This window comes from Sminthopsis crassicaudata, chromosome 2, assembly GCF_048593235.1.
Source record: "Sminthopsis crassicaudata isolate SCR6 chromosome 2, ASM4859323v1, whole genome shotgun sequence".
Lineage (NCBI taxonomy): Eukaryota > Metazoa > Chordata > Mammalia > Dasyuromorphia > Dasyuridae > Sminthopsis > Sminthopsis crassicaudata.
The window spans coordinates 313,885,831-313,904,659 of record NC_133618.1 but is presented as its reverse complement, the minus strand read 5'-3'; the positions used below and the strand labels follow the sequence as shown (position 1 = coordinate 313,904,659).

General features: G+C 39.4%; 1 long non-coding RNA gene across 1 annotated transcript in view; it reads left to right on the top strand.

Annotated features, from left to right (window-relative positions):
• The window catches only part of LOC141556228 (uncharacterized), a 63,620-nt gene that overhangs the window by 38,251 nt on the left and 6,540 nt on the right, over window positions 1-18,829 (top strand). Inside the window, exon 3 of the long non-coding RNA XR_012486474.1 lies at window positions 12,781-12,857. This is a non-coding gene — a long non-coding RNA (uncharacterized LOC141556228). The remainder of the gene's footprint in view (window positions 1-12,780; window positions 12,858-18,829) is intronic.

The following is an 18,829-nucleotide window of genomic DNA, read 5'->3' as shown; positions in this document are numbered from 1 at the left end:
CTACAGCCTGGAGTTGGAGGCTGTAAAGACTCCAAAATTATTCTCTCTAAAGTGTTCCCAGAACCAAGAAAGAAGGGAAGTATCTAAGAAAAAACTAAGTTTTTGATGCTGAGGAATCAATATTACCTCAAATTCTAACTTTTTCTTTTCACAGCCCTAGTTAACATTTCTCTAAATATGGTCCAATTTTTTACAGAACTTCCAAAAATATAGCACTTCTTCCCTTCTACTTTATGAGACCCAATTCAGAGAATCTCACCAATGAGGTTGATATCAACTAATTGCAGAATTTCTGAATTGGAAGGGATCTCAGAAGTTCACAGATTCCATTAATTTGGATGCATCAAAAAAGAGAGGATGAACTTTAATGGCAGAAGAGGATGTATATATATATAAGTCTTTCCCCTACCCCTCTCCAGGGGAGGCTCTCATTCCTGATGGGAGGGGAAGTAGGAAGTTGGAACTAGAGACTACCATTCTTCTCTCCTCAGAGAGAGGAGGTTTGTTGTTAGAAATCTATCTATCTGTTCCCTTGAAAACTGTTAGCCTATTTTCTCAACAATGAAGTGATTGATTCAAGGCAATTTCAATACACTTGGGATGGAAAATACCATTCACATCCAGAGAGAGAACCATGGAGACTGAATATGAAAGCATAATACTGTCACTTTTATTTCCTTCCTTCCTTCCTTCCTTCCTTCCTTCCTTCCTTCCTTCCTTCCTTCCTTCCTTCCTTCCTTCCTTCCTTCCTTCCTTCCTTCCTTCCTTTTTTTTTCTTTCTCTTCTCTATTTTTTCCTCCTTTCTTCTTTCTTTCTCATGGATTTTCCCCCCTTTGGTCTGATTTTTCTTGTACAATATGACAATTATGGAAACATGTTTAAAAGAATTTCATACATTTAACCTATATCAGATTGCCAGCAGTCTTGGGGAGAAGGAGGGAGAAAGATTTGGAACATAGAGAGTCTTACCAAAAATGAAACTATCTTTACATGTATTTGGAAAATAAAATTTAAAAGAAAGAAAAGAGGGGGGAGGTTGTTAGCCTAGGGTACTAATCATGTGATCAGGATTCAACTTCTGATTTCTTTGTCATTTTGAGGAAGGACAACCACAAGCTCTATATCTAAGGCTTGATCCCTTTTTCACCAGTTCTACCATCAACCTACATAGAGAATAGCAAAGAAATTTATTCAAAGTAATTAACCAAATCAGTAGCAAAACAAAAAATAGAGAAAATATACATAGAAGAATATATACCACACAATAGAGGGTGAAGGAGTTATGTCACTGAGAATAATAGAACTCTTTTTTTTTATTAATTTTATAATTATAACATTTTTGACAGTACATAAGCATAGGTAATTTTTTACATTATCCCTTGTACTCCCTTCTGTTCCAAATTTTCCCCCTCTTTCCCTCCACCCCCTCCCCTAGATGGCAGGCATTCCCATACATATTAAATATCTTATAGTATATCCTAGGTATAATATATATGTGCAGAACTGAATTTTGTTGTTGTTGTTGTTGTTGTTGCAAAGGAAGAATTGGATTCGGAAGGTAAAAATAACCTGGGGAGAAATGCTAACAGTTTATACTCATTTCCCAGTGTTCCTTTTCTGGATGTAGCTGATTCTGTCCATCATTGATCAATTGGTATTGGATTAGCTCTTCTCTATGTTGAAGATATCCACTTCCATCAGAATAGATGCTCATAGGTATTCTGATGGAAGTGGATATCTTCAACATAAAGAAGATCCAACTCACTTCCAATTGATCAATGATGGACAGAAGCAACTACACCCAGAGAAGGAACACTGGGAAGTGAATGTAAATTGTTAGCACTACGGTCTATCTACCCAGGTTACTTACACCTTCGGAATCTAATACTTAATGTGCAACAAGAAAATGGTATTTACACACATATATTGTATCTAGGTTATATTGTAACACATATAAAATGTATGGGATTACCTGTCATCGGGGGGAGGGAGTGGAGGGAGGGGGGATAATTTGGAAAAATGAATACAAGGGATAATATTATTTTTAAAAATTACTCATGCATATATACTGTGGGGAAAAAAATTCTAAATTAAAAAAAAAAGAATACATCCTCATACAGTATCATTGTTGAAGTGTATAATTATCTCCTAGTTCTGCTCGTTTCACTCAGCATCAGTTGATTTAAGTCTCTCCAAGCCTCTCTATATTCCTCCTGTTGGTCATTTCTTACAGAACAATAATATTCCATAACATTCATATACCATAATTTACCCAACCATTCTTCAATTGATGGACATCCATTCATTTTCCAGTTTTTAGCCACTACAAAAAGGGCTGCCACAAACATTTTGGCACATACAGGTCCCTTTCCCTTCTTTAGTATTTCTTTGGGATATAAGCCCAGTAGTAGCACTGCTGGGTCAAAGGGTATGCACATTTTGATAACTTTTTGGACATAATTCCAGATTGCTCTCCAGAATGGTTGGATTCTTTCACAACTCCACCAACAATGCATCAGTGTCCCAGTTTTCCCACATCCCCTCCAACATTCATCATTATTTGTTCCTGTCATCTTAGCCAATCTGACAGGTGTGTAGTGGTATCTCAGAATTGTCTTAATTTGCATTTCTCTGATCAGTAGTGATTTGGAACACTCTTTCATATGAGTGGATATAATTTCAATTTCATCATCTGAGAATTGTTTGTTCATATCCTTTGACCATTTATCAATTGGAGAATGGCTTGATTTCTTATAAATTAGAGTCAATTCTCTGTATATTTTGGAGATGAGGCCTTTATCAGAACCTTTAACTGTAAAAATGTTTTCCCAATTTGTTACTTCCCTTCTAATCTTGTTTGCATTAGTTTTGTTTGTGCAAAAACTTTTTAATTTGATGTAATCAAAATATTTTCTATTTTGTGATCAATAATGATCTCTAGTTCTCCTTTGGTCACAAATTCCTTCCTCTTCCACAAGTCTGAGAAGTAAATTATGCTATGTTCCTCTAATTTATTCATGATCTCATTCTTTATGCCTAAATCATGGACCCATTTTGATCTAATCTTAGTATGTGGTGTTAAATGTGGGTCCATGCCTAGTTTCTGCCATACTAATATCCAGTTTTCCCAGCAGTTTTTGTCAAATAATGAATTCTTATCCCAAAAGTTGGGATCTTTGGGTTTGTCAAACACTAGATTGCTATTTTTATTCACTATCTTGCCCTGTGAACAAGTAATAGTACTCTTAATTGAGAGAATAATCTAGATCTCACCCAGGAGAAAACTCTCCAAAATCTCTAGAGTAGCAGCTAAATATAGGGACATACATGATGGAGACTATCAGTTCCTCTCATATTTTTTCCAGTTTTTTCTTTTAGCAACATGAAATGGATTTGGTCTCTTCCAAACTCTGCACTGAAAGCCAGGAATACCCAAAGTGACTCAATGATCAAAGAAAAGTAGTTGAAACTTCTAAGTCTAAAAGAGGACTAGCACGAAAAAGTCCTGAAGTCCCTACTCAAAGAGGATCCTGGGCATCAGAAAAGGGGTTGCTGAAAACTGAAGCTCTCTATCCTCTTGCTAACTACTCCCCACCCTCACACAGGACAGAATCTTCATCTCAGCTAATAAGGAGACATTTCCATATCAATGGGCTTTGGAACAGGGATTACAGTTAGATCTGAGTTTGCATTAGACAGGCATTGGAGTAAAGAGGAAAGACTTTGGGTTTGGAATTACAGAAGCTGGATTGAAAAACTAGCTTTGTCATTTACTAGTATGCATCATAGTCTAGTGGGCAAAATGTTGAGTTCAAAATCCTGGCTCTGTTATGTCAAAGAGGGACAGTGAAATTTTCTCCCGATACTGGGAATTCTGATCAGAGAGTCTCTCAGAAGAGAGGTCAGGCCCTAGGATTGGAGGAAGACACTGCGCAAGCTATTTGATTAGGAATCAGTATTTCCCTCCTGCTGGTGATGATGAATGAAGAGAATGGCTAGAGACAGGGTTGAGGCCCAGAAAATAAGCCACCATTAAGATTCAATGGGGATAGGGAGACCTGGAGTTATCTCCCATACCTGAGTCATAGGATACATGCCTGAGACTCAGGTAAGAGGAAGATCTGCTACTGAACAAGAAGACTGATTCAGACTTAGATATTTGCACCCTTCCCCCACTCCTCCCACTCACCATGTTCCCTCACCAGGAAAGAAAGCAGATGTTAAGCCCCAAAGCTTCCTGGTCTCTACAGTTACTTCTATAATTTCTGCTTAATTAGTTGAGAATTTGCTAGTTACATAAAGTGATTAATCATAACAATTTAAAAAATTCTTCTTTGGCCATTTGCCTCTTGTGTGATCATGAACCAATCATTTAACCTCTTCATGCCTAATTTCCTCCACTGGATGGGAAAATGTAAAATGAAAAATGAGAGGTTTGGACTAATAAACTCTGAACTTCCTTCTAACTCCAAATCCATCTTTCTGTGATTCACACAAGATCTTAAAAGTTGTATACTTCAATCCCCTTCAATAGATGAGAAAACTGGAGACTTGACTAAGATCACAAAGTAACAAGCAACAGAGGCAAGAGTTTAAACTTGGTATTTGCCCCATTATATCCCAATAAACATAACTTATACCTACCAAGATTTCCTTTCTACAACATACTGGAAAAGCAGTCATCTAGAATTTTCTTAAAGACCTCCTTTGAAGGAAAACCCACTACCTTCTAATGTAACCCTATTTGCAGCTCATATTCTTTCCCTTTTGCTTATTAGGCTTTAAAAATTTTTTTTTCAATTAACAGCAAAACCTGGGTTCTCTCTTCCTCCCACTTACTCCCCCTTCAAAAAGAAAAGAAAAACAAAACCCTTCTACCCTTGTAACATATATACATAGTCAACCAAAACTAATTCCCATATTGACTATATCAAAAAACCAGATGCCGCCATCTGTACCTTGGGTCTATCATCTCTCTCTCTGGAGGTGGTTAACGTGTTTCATCATGAATTCTCTAGAACAGTGATTGACTATTGCATTGGTCAAAGTTCTTAATTCTTTCAAAACTGTTAATAATGTTGTTTTCATATAAATTGTTCTCCTGATTTTGCTCACTTCATTACCCATCAATTCCTACAAGTCTTCCTAAGAGTCTCTGAAACTGTCCCTTTCATCACTTCTCTCAGTAATAGAATTCCAACATGATAGAATTCCCCTTCAACACAATAGAATTCCATTACATTCACATACCAAAATTTGTTCTAGGCTTGGCTTTTGAGCAACAGCTCACTATGGCTGTCCCAGGATTGCAGTTTAGCTACTCCAGAAAATCTTCATATACTGGAGTTATATGAGTCTTTTTTGTATTTTCCCAGGATGGGGGAGGAAAATGTAGTAGGCAGAAGTCTTAGAGATTATGTCTCAGGGCTGCTGCCATTTAGATTTTTCCCACCTGTTTGGTTGAAGTCATTTGATTCTAGCTGGAAATTCCATCCTTAGCACTTCAGGAGAACTAGACTCTAACCAGACCCAGAGCATGACACCTTTGCTCACAAAAAAGCCTTCTGTTGCTTGGATACCTGAATCTCTTGGGCAAAGAGAGCACCTTCTGGAAACCTTGGCAGCTCTATTTGTTCATTCTTTCAAATATTCAACAAGCATTTTTCTCCTTTCAATTAACAAAAAATCTTTTTATGATGTTTATTTTCATAATGTAATTTCACAATATAAATGCCCAGTTTTTATAATGTGATTGCTCCTTTTTATCTTTTCCTACCCAATTTTGTTTAGAATCATCCCATCATACACAACTCAGCCCCAATCTTTCTTTCAGACATAGTAATGATGATAGTTTCAAGAATACTGATTGCATTTCCATATAAATATATATATATATATATATATATATATATATATATATATATATATATATTTTTTTTTTAAATAAGCAAACAGTTTTATTCTAATGAGTGCTTTATAACTAACCTTTAATGTTTTCCTTATATTCTGGATTTTTCATACTGAATTTTCCATCGAGTTCTGGTTTTTTTGTTGCAAATACTGGAAAGTCTTTCAGTTTACCAAATGTCTTTTTTTTCCCAGTTAGTATTATACTCAAACATTTGAGTACTGCTATATATCAGGCACTGTTTTAAAGGATAGAAAGATATATGTAGCAAGGATTCTCAACTCTCTCATAGGAAGATGACAATAATTATAATGTGAGAGCAGCTAGTTAACTTGGTGGATCAAATTCTGAGCCTGGAGTCAGGAAGACTCATCTTCCTGAGTTCAAATATGACCTCAGATACTAGCTGTGTGACTCTGGGCAAGTCACTTAACCCTGTGTGCCTCAGTTTTATCATCTGTAAATTGAAAGGATTGAACAGAATGATTTCTAAGATCCCTTCCAGATCATAAGATCCCAGATTTAGCATTGGAAGAGAAGGAATAACAGAGGTCATCCAACCAACCTCTTCCATAGAGATAAGAAAACAGTCATTGAGAGTTTAGCTGATCTCTAGGTAACAGAGGTAGCAGAGTGGCAGTTTTGCTACCATCAGTTCTTTTTTTCCTTATTACTCTCCCTTTCACTAAAACAAAAATCTCCAAATTATCCATGCTTTCCTCCTCTCCCTCAAGATCCCATTCCCTAATTGATGGGCATCTTCTCATTTTCTAGTTCTTTACTACCACAAAAAGAACTGCTACAAACAATTTAGCACATGTGCATCCCATTAATATTCAAAGTTATAATTATTATTGGTCAATTTGCGTCCATCTTATTTTTACTCACTATTTTCCTTCTCAGCCTCTCTTTTTAAGCCTAGCCCTGTGAACTCATTAATATAGCCATCTCTAAGACAAGAGAAGGGGAGAGGGAAGAAGAAAGAAAAAGGAAGAAGAAATAAATTTACAATTTTATTATATGTTTAAAAGAAATAGCAAGTACATAATTGTACATAATAATTGTAATGCATGTAATTGTAATTGCATGTAATAATTGTACATAATAGATTTGTGGTTTCATATGCAATCACCTTTTTATTTTACTATGGTATGGAAATGTTTGTCTTATTCAATAAACTAAAAATAAAATTAAATTTTTAAAAAGAGACACTGGCATCTGCTTTGCCATAAGATTGATGGAGTTTTTCCATTTGACTCAGCTAAAATCTTATCTCCTCCATTGAAATGTGAGCTCCTTAAGACCAGGGACTGTCTTACTTTGTATCCTCAGCATTTAGCACAGTGCTTTCTTTGCACTTAATAAATTTCCTTATTTGTTCATTTATTCACAGAAACCTTTGCTCCAATCAAACTAGTGTATTTGCTGCCCCTCAAAAATCTCATTCTCTTTCATTTTGATATCTTTGCTTAAGTAATTCACCCTTCTTGAATTAGCCTCCCTAGGACTTTTACATTTTAAAACCTTTCAGGGTTTATCTTCTAAGAAGTGCAATAAATGAACTGGACATCACTGAATTGTGCCTACCACAGATGGATCTAGATCTGCTCTGTGTTCCTATTACAGCAAGACACTGGCTTCCACTGCTTTTAAAAATCTTACACATCTGGGACAGCCAGATGGTGCAGTAGATAGAACACCAGCCCTGAATTCAAGAGAACCTGAGGTCAAATCTGGCCTTAGACATTTTACAATTGCTAGTTGTGTCACCCTGGACAAGTCACCTTACAAAAAAATGAAAGAATGAATCTCATATGTCCACTGAAAAGGGTGAATACGTTCGAGGCAATTAAAAAGACCCAGATACTGGGAGAAATCGGAAACAAAAGAATAAGATGTCATTACATGACATGACATGACAGCACAACAACAATCTTAAGCACTGGTGGCAGTAGTACATTGAAGTGTTCTCTGGGAGATTCTGGGACTAGGTGGAGGAGGCTCCACAGGATTAGCCTGTCCTTCCTGTTCATGCTGCTATCATTCTTCTTCAGCTCACTTTTCCCAGGACTTAGGTGCTGTCCTTTCACCATGGAAGATTGATTTAGAGCTAGAAGGACTTTAGAGATGATCTAGTTCAACCTCCTCACTTGGTAGATGAGGAAATGGAGGACACGGAGGTCAAGTAATTCACCCGAACCCCTGGTCTTCTTGACTCTTGAGTTCAGCAGAAAACCCACTCTGCTTCTTAGGCTTCCCCAGCTGTAAACACTCTGGAGGGCCCCAGGGAACTAGCCACACACTCGGCAGAACAGCTGAAATATTCCTCTGACACCCAAAACTCCTTCCTTCCCTCCCTCGTCCTTTTCAGCCCCATACTAATGACCATGGAGCATTCCCGCTCCATGTCCCGCCAGATGGTGAGTTACTAGATTACCATTCACATGTACATGTGCACATGTTGCAGGAGTAGATATGTATGTGAGAATGTGCATGTTTGTGGATATTTGGTTATAGTTCCTTGGAAGGTGGGGACAGATAAGAACAGAAAGTCCTCCCCTCTCCCTTTCCTATTAGGAGCATTGACCGAAGGATTCTGATTTCTTAAAGTAACAAATAGCAAATTTCTATCACTTTTCAGGTTGAAACTGTGACAATAGAATCATAGGGTCACACATTCAGAGAAAGCAGCGGCCTTAGAGGATGTTGAAATCCTTTCATTTTACAAATGAAAAAAACTGAGGCCCGAGCAATATATGACTATATATTGCTTAATAGTCACAGCTATTAAGTATCATGACAGATTTGGACTACGGTTTTCCTAATGCCAAGGCCATGTCTCCTGGGCTGCTGGAGTGTGGCCCATGCCCCTGTGTGCATAGTAACTTTTCTCTTACCTTCCTACCACAGTCCAGTGGCCAGGCTGTGAACAGGAGATGAGTTGTGTGGAAAGCTAATGATAGGCTCATCTGGTCACAGATTTAGAGTTGGAGGGGACCTTAGTGGTCAGTGAGGACAAATTTCTTATTTTATAGAGAAAGAACCTGAGGTCCAGAGTGGTGGTATGAACTTACCTGAGGTCACACATGTAGTAAGTGGAAGAGCTGAGATTCAAACTGTGGTCCACTGATTTCAAATCAGTTTGCTGCTTTCTCTTCCTCTGTGGTTTCTGGAGAAAGGAGTGAAATCTGTTATTCTGTGGTTTTCATTGCCAGTCCACAGGGAGTTGAAGGTACAAAAGTGTGTGTGTGTGTGTGTGTGTGTGTGTGTGTGTGTGTGTGTGTGTGTGTGTGTGTGTGTGAGAGAGAGAGAGAGAGAGAGAGAGAGAGAGAGAGAGAGAGAGAGAGAGAGAGAGAGACAGAGACAGAGAGAGAGAGAGAGACAGAGACAGAGAGAGAGACAGAGACAGAGACAGAGAGACAGAGAGAGAGAAAGAGAGAGAGAGAGACGGGGAGAGAGGGAAAGGGGGGGAGAGAGAGAGAGAGAGAGAGAGAGAGAGACAGAGAGAGAGAGAGAGAGAGAGACAGAGACAGACAGAGACAGACAGAGACAGAGATAGAAAGACAGGCAGAAGACAGACAGAGATAGAAAGACAGACAGAGATAGGAAGACAGACAGAGATAGACAGAAAGAAAAATGGAGACAGAGACAGAAGAAACTGATGGATTGTTCCTCCCCCTGGATTTCAGTGATAAAAACTTTGGAGGAATAGATTAGAGCCTGGGACCTCTGATCAATGTTGAATGTTTTAGTGTCTTTCAGAGCTTAAAGACTTACTAGGAATTGGGGCTATGTCCCAGCTCTTTTATTCATTCTGCAACCTTGAGCAAGATCATTGAATCTCTTTCTCTAAACCTCATTTACTCTATGAATAGAATTCTGGACTAGATGGTTTTTTGGGTCTCTTCCAGATCTGAAAATTTGTTCATTTGCATCTATGAACTTATCCATGTCCACTCTAGGATGAGGTAAAGGCAGATTTAAATTGTTGCAAAAGACATTTAGGAAATTAAGGGAAAAACTCCTATATTAAAGTAGGTTACTGGGATATTGCTATAAAAATCTGTTGTCATAATAATGAAAAAAATGGTAAGAAGGAGTTTTAGCTGTAGCAGATAGCAAACTATACAGCAATGCAGTAGTTATCTTTTTTTTTTTGTTAAAGCTTTTTATTTTTCAAAACATATGCATGGACAATCCTTCAACATTAGCCCTTGCAAAACCCTGTATTCCATTCCCCTCCCCCTCCCCTCACACCCTCCTCTAGATGGCAAATAGTTCAATATATGTTAAACATGGTAGAAATATGTTAAATCCAGTATATGTATACATATTTATATAATTATCATGCCACACAAGAAAAATGAGAACTAAAATAAAATGCAAGGAAACAACAAAAAGTGAGAATGCTATGTTGTGGTCCACACCCAGTTCCCATAGTCCTCTCTCTGGGTGTAGATGGCTCTCTTCATCACTAAACAATTGGAATTGGTCTGAATCATCTCATTGTTGAAGAGAGCCACGTCCATCAGAATTGATCATTGTATAATCTTCTTGTTGCCATGTACAATGATCTCCTGGTTCTGCTCATCTCACCCAGCATCAGTTCATGTGATTCTCTCCAAGCCTCTCTGTATTCCTCCTGCTGGTCATTTCTTACAGAACAATAATATTCCATAACCTTCATATCCTACAATTTGTTCAGCCATTCCCCAACTGATGGGCATCTATTCAGTTTCCAGTTTCTTGCCACCACATAAAGGACTGCCACAAACACTTTCAATGCAGTAATTATCAAAACGATTTGGTACTGGTTAAAAAATAGAGGTTGATCAGAGATATATTAGATTTTCCACACGCAGAAGCAAGTGACCAAAGTAGCTTAGTGTTCCATAAATCCAAAGATTCCAAGGGTAAGAGTTCATGATTCAAGAAACACTTCTGGGAAATTAGTCAGGCAGAAATTAAGTATAGATTAATATCTGGATATACCTTATACCAGTCAGCATATAGTTTAGACATTAAAGGTGACATAAATAAATTAGAGAATCAAGGAAGAAATTATCTTTCAGATTTATGGAAAGACAAGGAGGGGTTAGCTAGATGGCACAATGGACAGAGCACTGGCCCGGGAGTGAAGAGGACTGAGTTCAAATCTGGTCTCAATCACTTAATACTGGGCAAGTCGCTTAATCCCAATTGCCTAAATAAAACAAAACAACAAAAAAACGCTATAAAGTCTAAGTTTTCAGAGACTGACCATCACTGAGGGGTCACATTCAAACTCTCAGGCTTCTAGGAGTAACCTTGTTGAGGGGAAATGCATTTCCTGTGTTTACTACTCTAGCACTTGAACCCCAATCAAATGCATTTTCTGTCTACACAGCCAGCCACTTACAAGGCAATGCACCCACACAATGAAGAATGTTTATACAACTAGACATTCATAATAATGAAATCATAATAAAATCATAATAAAAATAATTATAAGGCAAAATTGTGGCTACTATTGTGTTATAAGAAATGATGAAGGGCTTGATTTCAGAGAATCCTGGGAAGATACATATGAACTGATACACAGTGAAGTGAATAGATCTAGAACAATTTATACAATATCACAACATTGTAAAGGCAAACAATTTTGAAAAACTTAAGAACTCTGACCAATGCAATGACAAGTCATGATTCCAGAAGATCCATGATAATACACGCAGTCCACCTTTAAACATAGAGGAGATGAACTCAGGATGCAGAATGAGACATGTATTTTGGATATGGCCAATGTGGAAATCTGGGTTTTTCTGACAATATATAGTCAATGTATATATACAATGTACATAAACCCATCTATACTATGGGTGATGTTTTTCTTTAAGGAGTTGGGAAAGAAAGGATTTTTTGGTTAATTTAAAAAATATATAATAATCTGCCAAAGTGAGGTATAATAAAAAGATATCTCTCCTTTGAATAATAATAATTCACATTTGTAACAGCGCTTTAAGCTTTACAAAGCTTACAAAGCAAGAGACATGGACTAGATGAACTATGGAAATATCCGTTAGATATGTGACTATAAAAAGGAATCAACATGACTGAAGTGCCAGACAGGCTTTGAAGGGTGCCTTTCCACAAATATTTCTCCCCTTTCTCCATAGTGATTTTTACCTCTGACTTCACCACTATCTGTTCTCTGCAGCTGTGAGGGGATTGGGTCACTATACCTTGTGAGGGGAGTTTGAAGTTGTGTCCAAGGGAAAGGAATTAGACCAATTAACTTTCTCCTCTGTCTTGTGAATATTCTTCTCTCCACTCCTGTAGAATCACTTTATCTTCCATATCCTAATTCCCTTTCCTCAGTATTAAGTCACTTCCTCAGTAGTACCTACCTCCATGTCCCTAAATTTTCCCCTTCTTCACTTGGGTCCTGGAGAGTAGTCCCAAACATTTACCCAGTAATACACCCTCCCAACAGCTTAGTTTTCCCTCATCCCTAGCCATTGCCCAGAGAGTTACCCAAACCCAAAGGAGAGATGCCAGTATTAGAATTCTTGTCTTGGGGATGAGATTGGATGGAGCGTTGGGGAGAGGCAGGGCCTGTACAACATTGTGAATGATACCAATCAAAGACAAAACTTGGCCACTGGGTTTCCTCTTCTTCCTCTTCTGGGCTCTTCTATCATCTTTTCCTCTACTTCAAAAGAACAGAGGAACATGGCTGCAGTTTATTTTAATGTGCAAATTCCCAAGAGGCTTTCTGGTACGTTTCTAGAGACCAATTCCTTGGAAAAAATTATTAGGCAGATACTAGGAGGGCACAGGAGAGAAAACCTTGGCACCGGCCTTTATTTATTTTTTTTTCTTTCTCATTCCAGTCTAGGTCCTGCTTTGTGGATGGGAGGTCTGAACTGGCTGCTTCTGGGGAGCTGGCTAGCAGGAGGCTGAGTGGGAGGTGAGTCATTAATCACCATTATTCATGATGTATTATGTAACATGTAATACTGTACCAGGCACTATAAGGAATATGTAAAAGACAATTTCTGCTCAAGAAGAGCCATGCTGACAAAAGTATTCAGGTAGGTAGGATTGGTGACTTCCAGATAAGATTCTGAAAGAGAAACATAGATTTATCTTTGTCTTAACAGGTAGATGAGATGGGGGCAAAGGTGGAAAGGACAGACTATGACTTGAAGCTTGAAAATTTAAGAGATTTGAGGATGATAGATTTAGAAGGCAGTTTAGAGGTTGCCTAATGTGGAAACTGAGGCCTAGAGAGGTTTTGATTTAGACAGAGTCACATGGGGGCAGAGCTAGTTTTAGATCTTGAGTCCCAGTTTTCCAAGTTAGCATTCCTTCTGATGAACCATGGATTGCTTGTTTTTTAAGAACAATCCATCCCTTTTTAATCTGATTTTGTGTGTGTGTGTGTGTGTGTGTGTGTGTGTGTGCGTGCAGCATGATAATTGTAGAGATGTATATAGAGGAGTTGCACATGCTTGACGTATATTGGATTTCTTGCCTTCTAGGGGAGAGGGTGGGGGAAAGGGAGGGAAGAAAAATTTGGAACACAAGGTTTTGCAAGGGTGAATGATGAAAATAATTTATGCACATGTCCTGAAAATAAAAAGCTCTAATAATTTTTTTTGAAAAAGAACAATCCAGCTTTTCTGAGGCTTTCTGTATGGAGAGTTCTCTTTCTAGTTCATCATTTTTTGGAATGCCCTCACCATGCCCCCTTCTCCTCTGCCACCCATCCTCAGGTTCAACTCAGCTTTTCTCTTTGGGTGGCCCTGAATTACAGATGGTGCTGTGAAAATCTTGACCTTGGAGGATATAAAATGGAAAAGGCCAGGGACCAGAAAGGATGGGGAGAGGGAGAGGTCTCCCTATTCTGGGGAGAAGTTAAAGGACCAGATAGGAAAAGATCTTTTTTAGAAGGGGTCCTGCCCCTATCCCAAAGCTCTTCATGTTCCTTAGTTCTTTCTTCTTCACTTTCCTTTCCCTAACCATTTCAAGGAAAAAGAGGTGAATATTAAGTGAGAGGTTAGCTATTGTCTAACTCTGAGGAAAAGGAACAGTGAATAAAAAGATATGGTTTTATGAGACAGAGAAACAGAATAGAGCATGATACAGAAAGGGAGATAGACAGAACTTAGAAAAAGGAGTAGGGAGCAAAAGTCTCTGTTTCCATCAGACTGTGTATTTCACGAGGACTGCTCCAGAGAAGGTACTTCTTGTTAGTCAAGCCCTCTGCCCAGTTGGAACCACTGCAGGGGTCTGGGTTGGGACCCAAGGCTGAGCGTAGCCCAGCCAGGCTGGCGGCAGAGGGGTATTGGGGTGGAGCCCAAGTCAGCAGGGAGGGAGAGATTTCATTTCAATCTTCACTGTGTCTCGAAGCAAACAAATTCTTCCCCCTCATCCCCTCCCCTTCCCTGGAGCCCCCAGGGGGGCATTTCTTGTCTAATGCTCTCCGGGTGCTGGCAGCCAACCCCACTGTCTTGCTAATGCTGACCAGATGGAGCTTGTCTCTCTTCCTCTAGCCCAGCTACCGTCCTACACTTCCCTCCAGTCTCCAGCTGTTCTCAGGCCTCTGACATGTCCCAGCCCTCCAGGGGAGAGAAGATAAAGCTCCATTGAAGGGCTTCCCATTCACGAAAGTGATCGACAAGAAGTTTTGCTCATCAGCGGAGGGCAACAGCTAGCCGACTCCTTGTCCGTGTGATGGGCAAGAGGAGCTCCCTCAGCCCACGATCCTTAGGTAGCAATAGCAATAACGGCAAGAATCCTAGGCTCCCATTTCCAGGGTTAGAAACGGAGTTAGCTTCCAGGTAAGACCCCAGGGAAGCAATTCTTCCTCTCCTCTCCAGTCTTTTCAAGCTCAGCTCCCCAAAGGGAACTGACCTTGCCTTTGGCAAGGAATTGAGCTACATCACTAGTATGAGCCAATAAAATGGTCACAACCCAAGAATTATCATCCGCTGCCACCTAACCCAGTTCTTCCCTGCCCTGGGAACTTAATAAGAAATACAGATGAGCAAAGATTTTTGTTCCAAATACAAATGTCTGATTTCTTCATCTGAGCTCACATTCCCACATGTACTAAGCACACACTCTTAGGGAGGACACGCCTATACAATTATACATAAGTATAAAAGAACAGCAGATGTGTAGAGTATATCAATCATCTTTTTTTTGGAAATAGTTTTAGAGGTGAAGGAATAAACCAAATAATCTCCAGAAGTTCTTTAGTACCCTGGGATTTATGAAGAAATGCCATCCACATGGAGATTAGATACATGTGGCTCCACAGAACATATAATATCCCCCAAAAGAGGTGATAAGGTACCATGGTGGATGGGGCTAGAACTGGAGTCATTCTTATACAGCCTTACTAACTGTGTGGTTCTGGGCAAGTCTAACTTCTCAGTCTCAATTTCCTCATCTGCAAAATGGGAATCTAAATAGCACCAATCTCACTAGGTTGTTATAAAGAGCAAATGAGTTAACAAAGCCCTTTACAAACCTCGTGTAAACTCTTTGTTTTATCACATCATTGTTCAACCTTTTTTTGACTGCAAAGTAGATGCTGTTGTCATCATTCGCGTTTTATAGTTAAAGAAATGAGGTAATAAAGGTTAATTACTTATTATGTTGATTTAGTCACGTCCTGTGCTTCCTGACTTCAGTTTTGTTGGCAAAGAATTCTGAAGTGGTTTGCCATTTCCTTCTCCAGTTCATTTTACAGATGAGGAAACTGAGATAAACAGGGTTAAATGACTTGTCTCCGAGGCCAGATTTGTACTGTCTTTCTGACTCCAAGCCCCCAATTTATTCACCTAGCCACCATATAAATAGTAGCCATTTTTATCTACCACAGCTTTAAGGATCTTCTCTAAGCTAAGTTATAGTCTTTCCCTCTTTTAGGGAATGAGTAACACTGTCCTTTCTCAAGAAGTATCTGACTAAGATCACAGTATACTATTTTCACTTTCTTTTTTCTTTTGGCCTCTTTCTTCTTTCACATGACTAAGATGGAAATGTGTTTTACATGATTGCATATATATAATATTTCAAATTGCTTACCACTTTAGGGAAGGGAGAGGGGAGAGAGAGAAGGAGAAAAAAATTGAAATTCAAAAAAATTTTAAAAGAAAATATTAAAATTGTTTTTTACATACAATCAGGAAAAATCAAAATACTATTTAAAAATTATCTGGCTATCCACCTTGACCCTGATGCAAAGAATAGTAATAAGTAAGGTCATTTTACATCTTTGAAGGGACCCAGAAATGCTAAAGTCATAAGATGGATTTTGAACTCAAAGAAACCTTAAAGACCATTCAATCCAACTTCCTCCTTTTATAGGTAAGGAAGCTGAGACGCAGAGAAGCAAAAAAGTAACTTGTCCAATATCCCAGAAGTAGTATGTAAAGATGTGGGATTTGAAGCTAAGTCCTCTAATTCCAGATCCAATCATCTCCATTAAATCATGATGTCTGCTCTCTACATATGAGCCAAGATGGCTGGGATGCTCCATGAACTCACTTGAACAGCACAAGCAGCCACAGCACACACTGTTCCCCCTGCTCTCTTTCCTTTGTCCCTCCCTTTCCCTCCCCTCCAATTCCCAACCCAATAAGATTTTGGACACAGCTGGACAAAGGCAGTGGGGGCCCATCTCCAGCCCAACTTGGGAGGCCAATAACATTGGATTTAATCATGACGGGCGGTGTCTAGCAACTGTCTGCGATCCTGTCTACTCAAAGGAGAGACATCTAGCCAAGGTCCCCTGTGGCTCTGGTCCAGAGTAACGCCTGCTGCCTGCTTTCTCTCCTTTTTCCATGCTTGCACCTTCTGAAGGACATGCAAAGGGATGAGGAAGGCTCATCTGAATACTGTCCCTTTGTTAGTGGAACTGAGGAGGGCCCCATGAGGAATGCCTGGAGAGTGAACATCCCTTTCTAAGTGGCAGAGAAAGTTGGATCTCTCCCCTCCCCCTATCCTGGCAATGCTGTAGCTCTGGGAATTCAGACTCCCTCTGCCAACCGGAGTAAATGAGGTCCCCGGATAGCCGTGGTCTGGCTGGCATTTCCTGTGTTGGCTTTGGCTGGCGGCTGTAATACAAATGGGTCACCCTTTCAGCTCTGTGCCAGATCAGTTGGGCATGTTTTGGACTCTTGGGCACCACTGATTTCTGTCCTCATGGCCCCAGAGGGAATCCTACTACAAGTATCCTGGGCTGTCCAGTCATTTCTTCCCTTTGTGAATATCCAGCCCTCCATGCCAATCCATCCTCTGCCTCCCAGAGCACTGATTTCCCCCAAATGTGGCTAGTCTCAACACATGCTTTTCAGGGCCCTGAGAAAGGAACTCTTGGGATTTTCAACCCTCTGGAACATTTCTGGGTGGAAGTTCTGTTCTCCCCCTGCATCCCTGTGTACCCTTCCTGTCTCTTTGAGCTAAGGGATCCTGGGAATTGGTGCCCCAGTACCAATCCATCCAAAGCCTCCATCTCCCACAAGTGACCTAGTCAGAGAGGGCGGCACCTCTGAGCTGGGAAAGCATTGGCCAAGGAATTATTTTCCATAACACACTCTCCAGACAAAGGTCCACAGGCTGCTCTAATCAAAGTTCCCTGCCTTATTTGGGCTTATAGAATACTGTTTCCTTGAGTAACACATGAGTCTCAATATGTGCACATACATTCACAAAATCAGTTTGGGGGGCATGAGATGGAAAATATAACTTTTTCAGACAGAGAGGCTAGACCTTCCCGCCAGGCACCCTTGGGGTTTTCTTAGCAAAGACATTAGAGTGGTTTGCCATTTCATTCTCCAACTCATTTTACAGATGAGAAAACTGAGGCAAACAGGGCTATGTGACTTGTCCAGGGTCACATGGTAAGTGTCTGAAGCCAGATTTGAACTCAGGAGAATGAGTCTATCCACTCTGCCACCTCCCCACCCTCCCTAGCCCTGCCTAAAACCAAATGAGAGGTGCCTGTGGTAGGTGGATAGAATGTTAGACTTGGAGTCAGCAAGGCTAAGAGTTTGAATCCTCTCTCTTAACACCTACTAGTTTAGCAAGTCACCTAATCTCTCTGTAAAATCTGAATGATAACAATAACACCTTCTTTTATTGTGATTCTCAAATGAGGCAACAGGCAAGTATTTGGCAAACTTTAATATACTATATAAATGTGAGCTCTTATTATCTTCCTCCTCACTCTGGAAGTTTTCCTACCTTCTCTCAGGTGACAAAACCAAAAGTTAAAACCTGAGGAAATTTTTAATATTCTCAGGCAAGGATTTTTACATTTTTTCATTCTTTTTAATTAGTTTTCAACATTTACTTTTATAATATTTTGATTTCCATTTCTTCCTCCCTCTTTCCCTCTCCTTCTCCTCCACAAGATGGCAAGCAATCTGATATGTTATACATGTACAATCATATTAAATGTAATTCCACATTAGTCGTGTTGTGAAAGAAAAATCAGAAGAAACAGGAAAAACCACAAGAAAGAAAGGGAAAATAAAAATAGTACATTTCTATTTACATTCAGACTTCATAGTTCTTTCTCTGGATGTGATCAGCATTTTCCATCATGAGACCCTCGGAATTATCTTGAATCACTGCATTGCTGAGAAGAGCTAAGTCTATCAAAGTTGATCATCACATAATCTTCCTGTTACTATGTATAAAGTTCTCTCGGTTCTGCTCACTTCTCTCAGCATCAGTTAATGCAAGTCTTTCCAGGCTTTTCCAAAATCCTCCTGCTCATCATTTCCTATCAAACAATTCTATTATACGCATGTACCACAGTTTGTTCAGTTAGGCAGGAATTCTTCACCTTTTTTTTTTTTTTTTTTTTTTTTTTGAGTTATTAACTCCTTTGTCGTCTGGTGAAACCATGATCTCTTTCTC